The following is a 13,028-nucleotide window of genomic DNA, read 5'->3' as shown; positions in this document are numbered from 1 at the left end:
TAACGTCAGGTTGCCCACTTGCCCCTCTGCTGAGCCTCGGTTCTGAGTAAATCACACAGCTGCCTTGATGGCTATCGGTTCACAAATCTCAGCTTCTTTTTCAGACTGCTCATGGCAGATTGCATTGCAGTCCTGCCAGGTAAAATGAGTATAATCTTTGCAAGGCACAGCTGCACGAAAGATAAGCAATTGTTAACTTTTTTCGAAGAATACGAAGTGCAATGCCTACGTTTCAAGAAGCACTGCTTTCAATTTCAGCAAGTATGCCAGCCGAATGCAGCTTGCAAAGAAAATGTTGAGCATTCTGCTGTGCAGTCAAACGAAGCCCTGGACAACACATATCTTTCTCCCCCTCTTATTTGGAACTGGGAATGAGAGGTTGAGCCTATCATCTGATGTCGAGAACAATAAATCAACCGTCATTGATTCAGGCAGCAAACAGTCCCGTAACCGTGGTTGGTATGCAGATACCAAGCTTGTATGTCCCAAATTTCAGCAGCTGGGACAAAAAGAATTCAGGTTCCACCGAGATTTGAACTCGCATCGCTGGATTCAAAGTCCAGAGTGCTCACCATTACACCATGGAACCTTTGCTGAACAGTCCCTTGATTCTTTTCTCAAAATCAACAACATTACCATCTCCACCATTATACTTTGTCTCGGCCTGGTCTCATCCTTAACGTCAGCTTGCCCACTTGCCCCTCTGCTAAGCTTCGGTTCTGAGCAAATCACACAGCTGCCTTGATGGCTATCAGTTCACAAATCTCAGCTTCTTTTTCACACTGCTCATGGCAGCTTGCATTGCAGTCCTGCCAGGTAAAATGAGTATAATCTTTGCAAGGCACTGCTGCACGAAAGATAAGCAATTGTTAACTTTTTTCGAGAATACGAAGTGCAATGCCTACGTTTCAAGAAGCACTGCTTTCAATTTCAGCAAGTATGCCAGCCGAATGCAGCTTGGAAAGGAAATGTTGAGCATTCTGCTGTGCAGTCAAACGAAGCACTGGACAACACACATCTTTCTCCTCCTCTTATTTGGAACTGGGAATGAGAGGTTGAGCCTGTCATCTGATGTCGAGAACAATAAATCAACCGTCATTGACCCAGGCAGCAAACGGTCCCATAACCGTGGTTGTTTTGAATATGCCAAGCTTGTATGTCCCAAATTTCCAGCAGCTGGGACAACAAGAATTCAGGTTCCACCGAGATTTAAACTCGGATCGCTGGATTCAGAGTCCAGAGTGCTTACCATTACACCATGGAACCTTTGCTGAACAGTTCTTTAGATTCTTTTCTCAAAATCAACAACATTACCATCTCCACCATTATACTTTGTCTCGGCCTGGTCTCATCCTTAACTTCAGCTTGCCCACTTGCCCCTCTGCTGAGCCTCGGTTCTGAGTAAATCACACAGCTGCCTTGATGGCTATCGGTTCACAAATCTCAGCTTCTTTTTCAGACTGCTCATGGCAGATTGCATTGCAGTCCTGCCAGGTAAAATGAGTATAATCTTTGCAAGGCACAGCTGCACGAAAGATAAGCAATTGTTAACTTTTTTCGAAGAATACGAAGTGCAATGCCTACGTTTCAAGAAGCACTGCTTTCAATTTCAGCAAGTATGCGAGCAGAATGCAGCTTGCAAAGAAAATTTTGAGCATTCTGCTGTGCAGTCAAACGAAGCACTGGTCAACACACATCTTTCTCCCCCTCTTATTTGGAACTGGGAATGAGAGGTTGAGCCTATCATCTGATGTCAAGAACAATAAATCAACCGTCATTGATTCAGGCAGCAAATGGTCTCGGAACCGTGGTTGGTATGCAGATACCAAGCTTGTATGTCCCAAATTTCCCGCAGCTGGGACAACAAGAATTCAGGTTTTACCGAGATTTGAACTCGGATCGCTGGATTAAAATCCAGAGTGCTCACCATTACACCATGGAACCTTTGCTGATAAATTTATTGGAATCTTTTCTTAAAATCAACAACATTACCGTCTCCACCATTACACTTTGTCTCGGCCAGGTCTCATCCTTAACTTCAGCTTGCCCACTTGCCCCTCTGCTCAGCCTCGGTTCTGAGTAAATCACACAGCTGCCTTGATGGCTATCGGTTCAGAAATCTCAGCTTCTTTTTCACACTGCTCATAGCATCTTGTATTGCAGTCCTGCCAGGTAAAATGTGAATAATCTTTGCAAGGCACTGCTGCACGATAGATAAGCAATTGTTAACTTTTTTCGAGAATACGAAGTGCAATGTCTACGTTTCAAGAAGCACTGCTTTCAATTTCAACAAGTATGCCAGCCGAATGCAGCTTGGAAAGGAAATGTTGAGCATTCTGCTGTGCAGTCAAACGAAGCACTGGACAACACACATCTTTCTCCTCCTCTTATTTGGAACTGGGAATAAGAGGTTGAGCCTATCATCTCGATGTCGAGAACAAAAAACCAACCGTCGTTGATCCAGGCAGCAAACGGTCCCGTAACCGTGGTTGTTATGAAGATGCCAAGCTTGTGTGTCCCAAATTTCAGCAGCTGGGACAACAAGAATTCTAGTTCCACCGAGATTTGAACTCGGATCGCAGGATTCAGAGCCCAGAGTGCTTACCATTACACCATGGAACCGTTGCTGAATATTTCATTAGATTCTTTCCTCAAAATCAACAACATTACCGTCTCCACCATTATACTTTGTCTCGGCCTGGTCTCATCCTTAACTTCAGCTTGCCCACTTGCCCCTCTGCTAAGCCTCGGTTCTGAGCAAATCACACAGCTGCCTTGATGGCTATCAGTTCACAAATCTCTGCTTCTTTTTCACACTGCTCATAGCAGCTTGTATTGCAGTCCTGCCAGGTAAAATGTGAATAATCTTTGCAAGGCACTGCTGCACGAAAGATAAGCAATTGTTAACTTTTTTCGAGAATACGAAGTGCAATGCCTACGTTTCAAGAAGCACTGCTTTCAATTTCAACAAGTCTGCCAGCCGAATGCAGCTAGCAAAGATAATATTGAGCAATCTGCTGTGCAGTCAAACGAAGCACTGGACAATACACATCTTTCTGCCCCGCTTGTTCGGAACTGGGAAAGAGAGGTTGAGCCTATCATCTGATGTCGAGAACAATAAATCAACCGTCATTGATTCAGGCAGCAAACGGTCCATTCACCGTGGTTGGTATGCAAATGCCAAGCTTCTTTGTCTCTAATTTCCAGCAGCTGGGGCAAGAAGAATTTAGGTTCTGCCAAAATTTGAATTCAGATCGTTGGATTCAGAGTCCCGAGTGCTCACCCTTACACCATGGAGCCGTTACAGAAAAGTTCTTTAGATTCCTTTTTCAAAATCAACAACATTACCATCTCCACCTGATGTGCCTCAATAATTCCGAGACTCGATGTTAGTGAAATAAAACAAGGCTTTTATTAACTTAGAAGGTAACACACAGTGGAGAGAGGTATCTTCCATCTGGAGGTCTGCAGTACTGGATATGAGGCCAGACTGAGCTTGCTTACATAGGGGCCTGGTATGGGCGGAGCCCTACACACAATACATTACAATATACAATACAATGGTGAGGAGACGGAACTGAGGTAAGGGAACTGAAACCTGAAACCAACCACAGTCACAGGCAGTGATGAATGGAGTATTTGATCACACCACCATTATACTTTGTCTCGGCCTGGTCTCATCCTTAACTTCAGCTTGCCCACTTGCCCCTCTGCTAAGCCTCGGTTCTGAGTAAATCACACAGCTGCCTTGATGGCTATCGGTTCACAAATCTCTGCTTCTTTTTCACACTGCTCATAGCAGCTTGTATTGCAGTCCTGCCAGGTAAAATGTGAATAATCTTTGCAAGGCACTGCTGCACGAAAGATAAGCAATTGTTAACTTTTTTCGAGAATACGAAGTGCAATGTCTACGTTTCAAGAAGCACTGCTTTCAATTTCAACATATATGCCAGCCGAATGCAGCTTGCAAAGAAAATGTTGAGCATTCTGCTGTTCAGTCAAACGAAGCACTGGACAACACACATCTTTCTCCCCCTCTTATTTGGAACTGGGAATGCGAGGTTGAGCCTATCATCTGATGTCGAGAACAATAAATCAACCGTCATTGATCCAGGCAGCAAACGGTCCCGTAACAGTGGTTGTTATGAAGATGCCAAGCTTGTATGTCCCAAATTTCCAGCAGCTGGGACAACACGAATTCAGGTTCCAGCGAGATTTAACTCGGCTTGGTGGAGTCAGAGTCCAGAGTGCTCACCATTACGCCATGGAACCGTTGCTGAAGATTTCATTAGATTCTTTCCTCAAAATCAACAACATTACCGTCTCCACCATTATACTTTGTCTCGGCCTGGTCTCATCCTTAACTTCAGCTTGCCCACTTGCCCCTCTGCTAAGCCTCGGTTCTGAGCAAATCACACAGCTGCCTTGATGGCTATCGGTTCACAAATCTCTGCCTCTTTTTCACACTGCTCATAGCAGCTTGTATTGCAGTCCTGCCAGGTAAAATGTGAATAATCTTTGCAAGGCACTGCTGCACGAAAGATAAGCAATTGTTAACTTTTTTCGAGAATACGAAGTGCAATGTCTACGTTTCAAGAAGCACTCCTTTCAATTTCAACAAATATGCAAGCCGAATGCAGCTTGCAAAGAAAATGTTGAGGAATCTGCTGTGCAGTCAAACGAAGCACTGGACAACACATATCTTTCTTCCCCGCTTATTTGGAACTGGGAATGAGAGGTTGAGCCTATCATCTGATGTCGAGAACAATAAATCAACCGTCATTGATTCAGGCAGCAAACGGTCCCGTAACCGTGGTTGCTATGCAGATGCCAAGCTTGTATGTCCCAAATTTCCAGCAGCTGGGACAACAAGAAATCTGGTTCCACCGAGATTTAAACTCGCATCGCTGGATTCAAAGTCCAGAGTGGTCACCATTACACCATGGAACCTTTGCTGAAAAAATCATGAGAATCTTTTCTTAAAATGAACAACATTACCGTCGCCACCATTATACTTTGTCTCGGTCTGGTCTCATCCTTAATTTCAGCTTGCCCACTTGCCCCTCTGCTAAGGCTCGGTTCTCAGTAAATCACAAAGCTGCCTTGATGGCTATCGGTTCACAAATCTCTGCTTCTTTTTCACACTGCTCATAGCAGCTTGTATTACAGTCCTGCCAGGGAAAATGTGAATAATCTTTGCAAGGCACTGCTGCACGAAAGATAAGCAATTGTTAACTTTTTTCGAGAATACGAAGTGCAATGTCTACGTTTCAAGAAGCACTGCTTTCAATTTCAACAAGTATGCCAGCCGAATGTAGCTTGCAAAGAAAATGTTGAGCAATTTGCTGTGCAGTCAAAGGAAGCACTGGACAACACACATTTTTCTCCCCGGCTTATTTGGAACTGGGAATGAGAGGTTGAGCCTATCATCTGATTTCGAGAACAATAAATCAACCGTCATTGATTCAGTCAGCAAACGGTCCCGTAACCGTGGTTGGTATGCAGATGCCAAGCTTGTATGTCCCAAATTTCCAGCAGCTGGGACAATAAGAATTCAGGTTCCACCGAGATTTGAACTCGGATCGTTGGATTCAAAGCCCAGAGTGCTTATCATTGCACCATAGAACCTTTGCGTAACAGTTCCCTAGATTCTTTTCTCAAAATCAACAACATTACCATCTCCACCATTATACTTTGTCTCGGCCTGGTCTCATCCTTAACTTCAGCTTGCCCACTTGCCCCTCTGCTAAGCTTCGGTTCTGAGCAAATCACACAGCTGCCTTGATGGCTATCGGTTCACAAATCTCAGCTTCTTTTTCACACTGCTCATGGCAGATTGTATTGCAGTCCTGCCAGGTAAAATGAGTATAATCTTTGCAAGGCACTGCTGCACGAAAGATAAGCAATTGTTAACTTTTTTCGAGAATACGAAGTGCAATGCCTACGTTTCAAGAAGCACTGCTTTCAATTTCAGCAAGTATGCCAACCGAATGCAGCTTGCAAAGAAAATGTTGAGCATTCTGCTGTTCAGTCAAACGAAGCACTTGACAACACACATCTTTCTCCCCCTCTTCATTTGGAACTGGGAATGTGAGGTTGAGCCTATCATCTGATGTGGAGATCAATAAATCATCCGTCATTGATACAGGCAGCAAACGGTTCCGTAATCGTGGTTGTTATGAAGATGCCAAGCTTGTATGTCCCAAATTTCCAGCAGCTGGGACAACACGAATTCAGGTTCCAGCGAGATTTGAACTCGGCTTGGTGGATTCAGAGGGCTCACCATTACACCATGGAACCGTTGCTGAAGATTTCATTAGATTCTTTCCTCAAAATCAACAGCATTACCGTCTCCACCATTATACTTTGTCTCGGCCTGGTCTCATCCTTAACTTCAGCTTGCCCATTTGCCCCTCTGCTAAGCCTCGGTTCTGAGTAAATCACACAGCTGCCTTGATGGCTATCGGTTCACAAATCTCTGCTTCTTTTTCACACTGCTCATAGCAGCTTGTATTGCAGTCCTGCCAGGTAAAATGTGAATCATCTTTGCAAGGCACTGCTGCACGAAAGATAAGCTATTGTTAACTTTTTTCGAGAATACGAAGTACAATGCCTACTTTTCAAGAAGCACTGATTTCAATTTCAACAAGTATGCCAGCTGGATGCAGCTTGCAAAGAAAATGTTGAGGAATCTGCTGTGCAGTCAAACGAAGCACTGGACAACACATATCTTTCTTCCCCGCTTATTTGGAACTGGGAATGAGAGGTTGAGCCTATCATCTGATGTCGAGAACAATAAATCAAACGTCATTGATTCAGGTAGCAAACGGTCCCGTAACCGTGGTTGCTATGCAGATGCCAAGCTTGTATGTCCCAAATTTCCAGCAGCTGGGACAACAAGAAATCAGGTTCCACCGAGATTTAAACTCGCATCGCTGGATTCAAAGTCCAGAGTGCTCACCATTACACCATGGAACCTTTGCTAAAAAATCATGAGAATCTTTTCTTAAAATCAACAACATTACCGTCTCCACCATTATACTTTGTCTCGGTCTGGTCTCATCCTTAACTTCAGCTTGCCCACTTGCCCCTCTGCTAAGGCTCGGTTCTGAGTAAATCACACAGCTGCCTTGATGGCTATCGGTTCACAAATCTCTGCTTCTTTTTCACACTGCTCATAGCAGCTTGTATTGCAGTCCTGCCAGGTAAAATGTGAATAATCTTTGCAAGGCACTGCTGCACGAAAGATAAGCAATTGTTAACTTTTTTCGGGAATACGAAGTGCAATGCCTACGTTTCAAGAAGCACTGCTTTCAATTTCAACAAGTCTGCCAGCCGAATGCAGCTTGCAAAGATAATATTGAGCAATCTGCTGTGCAGTCAAACGAAGCACTGGACAATACACATCTTTCTGCCCCGCTTGTTCGGAACTGGGAATGCGAGGTTGAGCCTATCATCTGATGTCGAGAACAATAAATCAACCGTCATTGATTCAGGCAGCAAACGGTCCAGTCACCGTGGTTGGTATGCAAATGCCAAGCTTGTATGTCCCTAATTTCCAGCAGCTGGGGCAAGAAGAATTTAGGTTCTGCCAAGATTTGAATTCAGATCGCTGGATTCAGAGTCCCGAGTGCTCACCCTTACACCATGGATCCATTACAGAAAAGTTTTTAGATTCTTTTTTCAAAATCAACAACATTACCATCTCCACCTGATGTGCCTCAATAATTCCGAGACTCGATGTTAGTGAAATAAAACAAGGCTTTTATTAACTTAGAAGGTAACACACAGTGGAGAGAGGTATCTTCCATCTGGAGGTCTGCAGTACTGGATATGAGGCCAGACTGAGCTTGCTTACATAGGGGCCTGGTATGGGCGGAGCCCTACACACAATACATTACAATATACAATACAATGGTGAGGAGACGGAACTGAGGTAAGGGAACTGAACCCTGAAACCAACCACTGTCACAGGCAGTGATGAATGGAGTATTTGATCACACCACCATTATACTTTGTCTCGGCCTGGTCTCATCCTTAACTTCAGCTTGCCCACTTGCCCGTCTGCTAAGCCTCGGTTCTGAGTAAATCACACAGCTGCCTTGATGGCTATCGGTTCACAAATCTCTGCTTCTTTTTCACACTGCTCATAGCAGCTTGTATTGCAGTCCTGCCAGGTAAAATGTGAATAATCTTTGCAAGGCACTGCTGCACGAAAGATAAGCAATTGTTAAATTTTTTCGAGAATACGAAGTGCAATGTCTACGTTTCAAGAAGCACTGCTTTCAATTTCAACAAGTATGCCAGCCGAATGCAGCTTGCAAAGAAGATGTTGAGCAATCTGCTGTGCAGTCAAACGAAGCACTGGACAATACACATCTTTCTCCCCCGCTTATTTGGAACTGCGAATGAGAGGTTCAGCCTATCATCTGATGTCGAGAACAATAAATCAACCGTCATTGATTCAGGCAGCAAATGGTCCCGTAACCGTGGTTGGTATGCAGATGCCAAGCTTGTATGTCCCAAATTTCCAGCAGCTGGGACAACAAGAATTCAGGTTCCACCAAGATTTGAACTTGGATCGCTGGACTCAAAGTCCAGAGTGGTCACCATTACATCAGGCAACCGTCGCTGAAGAATTCATTAGAATCTTTTCTTAAAATCAACAACATTACCGTCTCCACCATTATACTTTGTCTCGGCCAGGTCTCATCCTTAACTTCAGCTTGCCCACTTGCCCCTCTGCTAAGCCTCGGTTCTGTGCAAATCACGCAGCTGCCTTGATGGCTATCGGTTCACAAATCTCTGCTTCTTTTTCACACTGCTCATGGCAGCTTGCATTGCAGTACTGCCAGGTAAAATGTGTATAATCTTTGCAAGGCACTGCTGCACGGAAGATAAGCAATTGTTAACTTTTTTCGAGAATACGAAGTGCAATGCCTACGTTTCAAGAAGCACTGCTTTCAATTTCAACAAGTATGCCAGCCGAATGCAGCTTGCAAAGAAAATGTTGAGCAATCTGCTGTGCAGTCAAACGAAGCTCCTGATTCTTATGTAACTTATGTAACAGGTTACGGAGTTGGGGATAATTGGTGTAGGGCTTCCAGACGTCATTGGGTCCCCATTTTAAAGTCCCCACATTGTGGTTTACAACAAAGCTCAGAGTAATATGCCAGTTAGCTACAGTGGGTTGAACCAGAGAATGGTGGACAATGAGAAGCTGGGGCAGGTAAATCTGGACGGCTGCAGTGGCACCAACTGGTGACATAGAGAGTTGCCTTTATCATTATTATTATTGACAGAGCAATTTATTACAGAAAAGTTGGCACAGAAGTGTGACAAAATAGGGACAGGAGGTTTTGTAATAAGGAACTGGCGCAGATGAAATGTTTTTATTACAATTTATTGAACCGATACATATATGGAATGAGTGATACAGTAATTTGATACATTTGAACATATATAAAGTGCACGTGGGGATATTGAGAGTATTTGGATATAATCATTCTTGCATATTATGGACATTGTGCCCGGGTACGAGAACTAAATCAAGCAGGTTATTGTTCCTCAACATGTAAAGGAAATCAAATGTAATTAGTCCTGCCTCTCGTCAGAAGTCAATTCAAAGTGGATTTGTGTCATATATATGTGTGTATATATAAATCAATTTAATATTTACTTAATAGTTGTTTCAAGACCAGCAAAACACAGAACACTGGGCATAACGGCATGAGATCATGGGGCAACCGTAACTTACAGGATATAATAGTTAATCCATCCTCGGATCACAGCCATCTAACAACTCTGCCCAGAACTGAATACAATACTCCAACTGAGGCCTAAACAGGGCTTTGTATAGCTGCAGCATAACTTCTGCCCCGTTGTATTCTAGCTTTCTAGATATTAAGGCCAGCATTCCATTTGCCTTTTTGATTATTTTCCATACCTGTTCATGAGATTTTATTGATCTATGTACATGGAACCTCGAGTCTCTTTGGACAGCAAAGGGGTGCAAAAACACTGTAGAAGGGGAATGCAAGAATAAACCTGTGAAAAGTTTTTACTGGTATAGTATGATAAAGAGGGAGGCGAAGGAGAATGTGGGCCCCTTAAAGACAGATTCCTTTCTACAAAACTTCCTATCACTTTTTTGTCACACTTCTGTGCCAACTTTTCTGCAATAAATTGCTCTGTCCATAAGAATAATGGCAACTCTCTATGTCACCACTTGGTGCCGCTGCAGCAGCACAGATTTACCAGCCCAGCTTCTCAGTGTGCACTCGTCTCTGGTTCAACCCACTGTAGCTACCTTGCATATTACTCTAAGCTTTGTTGCAAACCACAATGTGGGGACTTTAAAATGGAGAACCAATGAAGTCTGGAAGCCCTACTCCAATTAACCCCAACTCCCTAACCCTGTCATGTAAGAAACATAAGAATCAGGAGCAGGATTAGGCCTTTCAGCCCCTCAAGCCTGCTCCGCCATTCAATTAGATCATGGCTGATCTTCGACCTCAACTACACTTTCCCACCCGATCCCCATATTTCCTGATTCCCTCAGGGCCCAAAAGCACTGACAATTGCAGGGATGAGAGACTTACTCCTCACTTTTATATTCCAAACCCCTTGCAATAAAGGCCAAAATGCATCCACCTTCCTAATTTTTTGGTGTACCTTCATATTGTAGGCAGGCATTCTTTACCTGCTTTATGGCAAATTACCTTCCTTTACCTGGTTTACGGTACTTTACCTGGTCAGACAGCCTTTTTGCCACTGCACTTTGACCAGCTCCAAACAGCGGTCTCGATTCGCTATAGCCCTCCTTCGAGTTCTGACGGGAGGAACTTATAATTAATGATATATTAAAACGGACAAATGGTCTGGATGCAAGAAAGTCAAACTTTATTAAAACTAAGAAACTACACCACACGATCTTGTAATCACGCTAAAATTGCTTAAAGAGGGGAGGAAAAAAACGGACACAACGAGGGAAATCGACTAAAATACAATTCTAATGAAATCCCCACTTTACTCCCACCCCTAAGCCTATCCTAAGTTGCCTTGTGGAAGACCAGAAAAATATATGCTCACCACTGCAGTGCCAGCTGCGTGTCCCACGAGATCTTCACTGTCCTGAAGTAAAGAAACACCCCAGTGTTTTAAAAGCAAACTGCTGGTGTTACTTCTTCAGACAGACTGCCACACTGTAGAGAGCACATGGAGGCAAGCCAGAGAGAGAGAGATGCCTCTGAGAAGCTATCTCTTACACCCCAGTTTTGGGGCCGAAATGTTCCCGCCCAGATCCGGAAGTTTCTGGGCTAAAGCAAAAGGGATCCAACTGTCCCCATTGTCCAGAAATGGGTGCTTCAAACCCATTCATTTTAAACTGTTCCCTTCCTCAGTTTAAGTGTTTCTTTTCAAATGTCTGTGCTGAGCCTTCGAACCATCTCCATTCACCCTGATGGGTTTTGAATGGAGTTGTATTACTATGTAAACAGAAACCCATTATCTTGTGGTCACTGCAACCGCAGTCAATTGGTTTAATCCCTTGTGCAAATAGCCTTTTGCAGTTTCTGTAAACAAACATCGATTGTCTCTGCAGGGAGGGAACCTCCCCTTCTGATTGACAGAATTTGACTGCCGTTGCTTCACAGACACAGAAAGCTGCTTCCAGGCCCTTTGTCCTTGGCCACGCAGTCTGACGGCCATTTTATCCCTGGGCAATTTACCAAACTCAAGAGTACCTTTTTTTAATAAAAATGTGCTGTCTTAAGGTGTGCGATTTTTTTACAAAGTTCTTTGATTCCAGTGTTGTCCAAGTGCTGCCTAGCTTAACGCAGACTTCTTGCGGTTCTGGGTATGTTATAAAAAAAATCCAACCCAGAGACAATTTAAATCACGCAAACTCTTCGTCCACGATGTGGGTTAATATTTCCCGATCTTCGGGGGCTGAGGGGATTTTGCAAACCCCTACATTCGCACCTTGGATACTTCCAACTTGCTTGTAGTATCCTCTTGAAGAAGTGAGCAAAGATTTCTGACACCCGACAAACAACCATCCCCTGTATTTACCTATAGCTACCTATCACTGATTCCCCAACCTGTCTATTCCCCTCAAATCCGAGAAAACCGTGGTACGGTAGGCATCTACAGATACATCAATTACAAAATGTTACAAGAAGGGTCTCATACCCCTGCACCACTTGTTACATTATAACATATTACAAAATGTTGCAATCTTGGTTATACAATGTAATCAGAATGATTTCAAGCACGTAGAGTGTCCTACGCCTCTGCAGCACTTGGAACTGTAAAACAAAATACAAAAATCTCCATTAAACATTTGAAACAAAATGCTGAAATAAACCCCGACCATCACGTGCCAATGAAGGGCCACGAAATTCGAGTGAGTATTGCTCCTCCCACCCGGGCAGTAAATGTTCCTTCCACCCCCCCTTTTAATGGTCTTAAACTTTTAAAACATACAGAATGGATTTTACAGAACAGTCCCAAGCCATTCCCTTCTCCCTTTGTGGAGGCGGGGTACCCCTCATGTTTCACAGACCGAGACCGGGGAGTATGGGATCGCAACTCCCAATCCTTCCCCCTCCCATCTTCCCTTGACTGGCTGCAGAAAATGATGGGTGCCTGTGTGGCGTCTCTCACTGGCCCCACACTCAAATCTTGGATCCCAGATCTGGCCACTCACTCATCCTTCCCAGCCACAGTTAGACTCCAACTTTGCCTGTGGGCCCCGGGTGAGTTCCTCCCTTCCCCGAATGCACCCATGCGACTCTTGAGTCTCCCCCTCCCCTTTACAATCTTTCCCGGGCCATCACCACCCAGTCCCCGGGGAACACGTCCCTATCTGACAAGGCGCCTGTGCTTCCCCACCATGACTCCTCAATGGCGAGGTCTCCAGCAAGTGAAATTCGGTCAGGATAGTGCTGGGTTGCGGCTGTGCCCCACCTAGCTGGGGCCATCACTACCACGTAGGATGAATCACACACAGAATCTACAGCGCAGAT

At 44.3% G+C, this 13,028-nt stretch overlaps 3 non-coding genes across 3 annotated transcripts; all 3 read right to left on the bottom strand.

The window, feature by feature from the left end:
* Positions 1-517: 517 nt before the first annotated feature.
* trnaq-uug (transfer RNA glutamine (anticodon UUG)) lies at positions 518-589 on the bottom strand. Its single transcript has one exon. It is a non-coding gene; the product is annotated as a tRNA-Gln (tRNA).
* A 605-nt stretch (positions 590-1,194) lies between these two features.
* Positions 1,195-1,266, bottom strand: trnaq-cug (transfer RNA glutamine (anticodon CUG)). The gene has a single exon. It is a non-coding gene; the product is annotated as a tRNA-Gln (tRNA).
* A 5,640-nt stretch (positions 1,267-6,906) lies between these two features.
* trnaq-uug (transfer RNA glutamine (anticodon UUG)) lies at positions 6,907-6,978 on the bottom strand. The gene has a single exon. It is a non-coding gene; the product is annotated as a tRNA-Gln (tRNA).
* Between the last annotated feature and the right edge of the window lie 6,050 nt (positions 6,979-13,028).

This window comes from Somniosus microcephalus, unplaced genomic scaffold, assembly GCF_052327205.1.
Source record: "Somniosus microcephalus isolate GS21.2 unplaced genomic scaffold, FLI_Smic_1.0 unresolved_chr4, whole genome shotgun sequence".
Lineage (NCBI taxonomy): Eukaryota > Metazoa > Chordata > Chondrichthyes > Squaliformes > Somniosidae > Somniosus > Somniosus microcephalus.
Note: the sequence above shows the minus strand (reverse complement) of the source record. Positions and strands in the feature narration are given on the sequence as shown.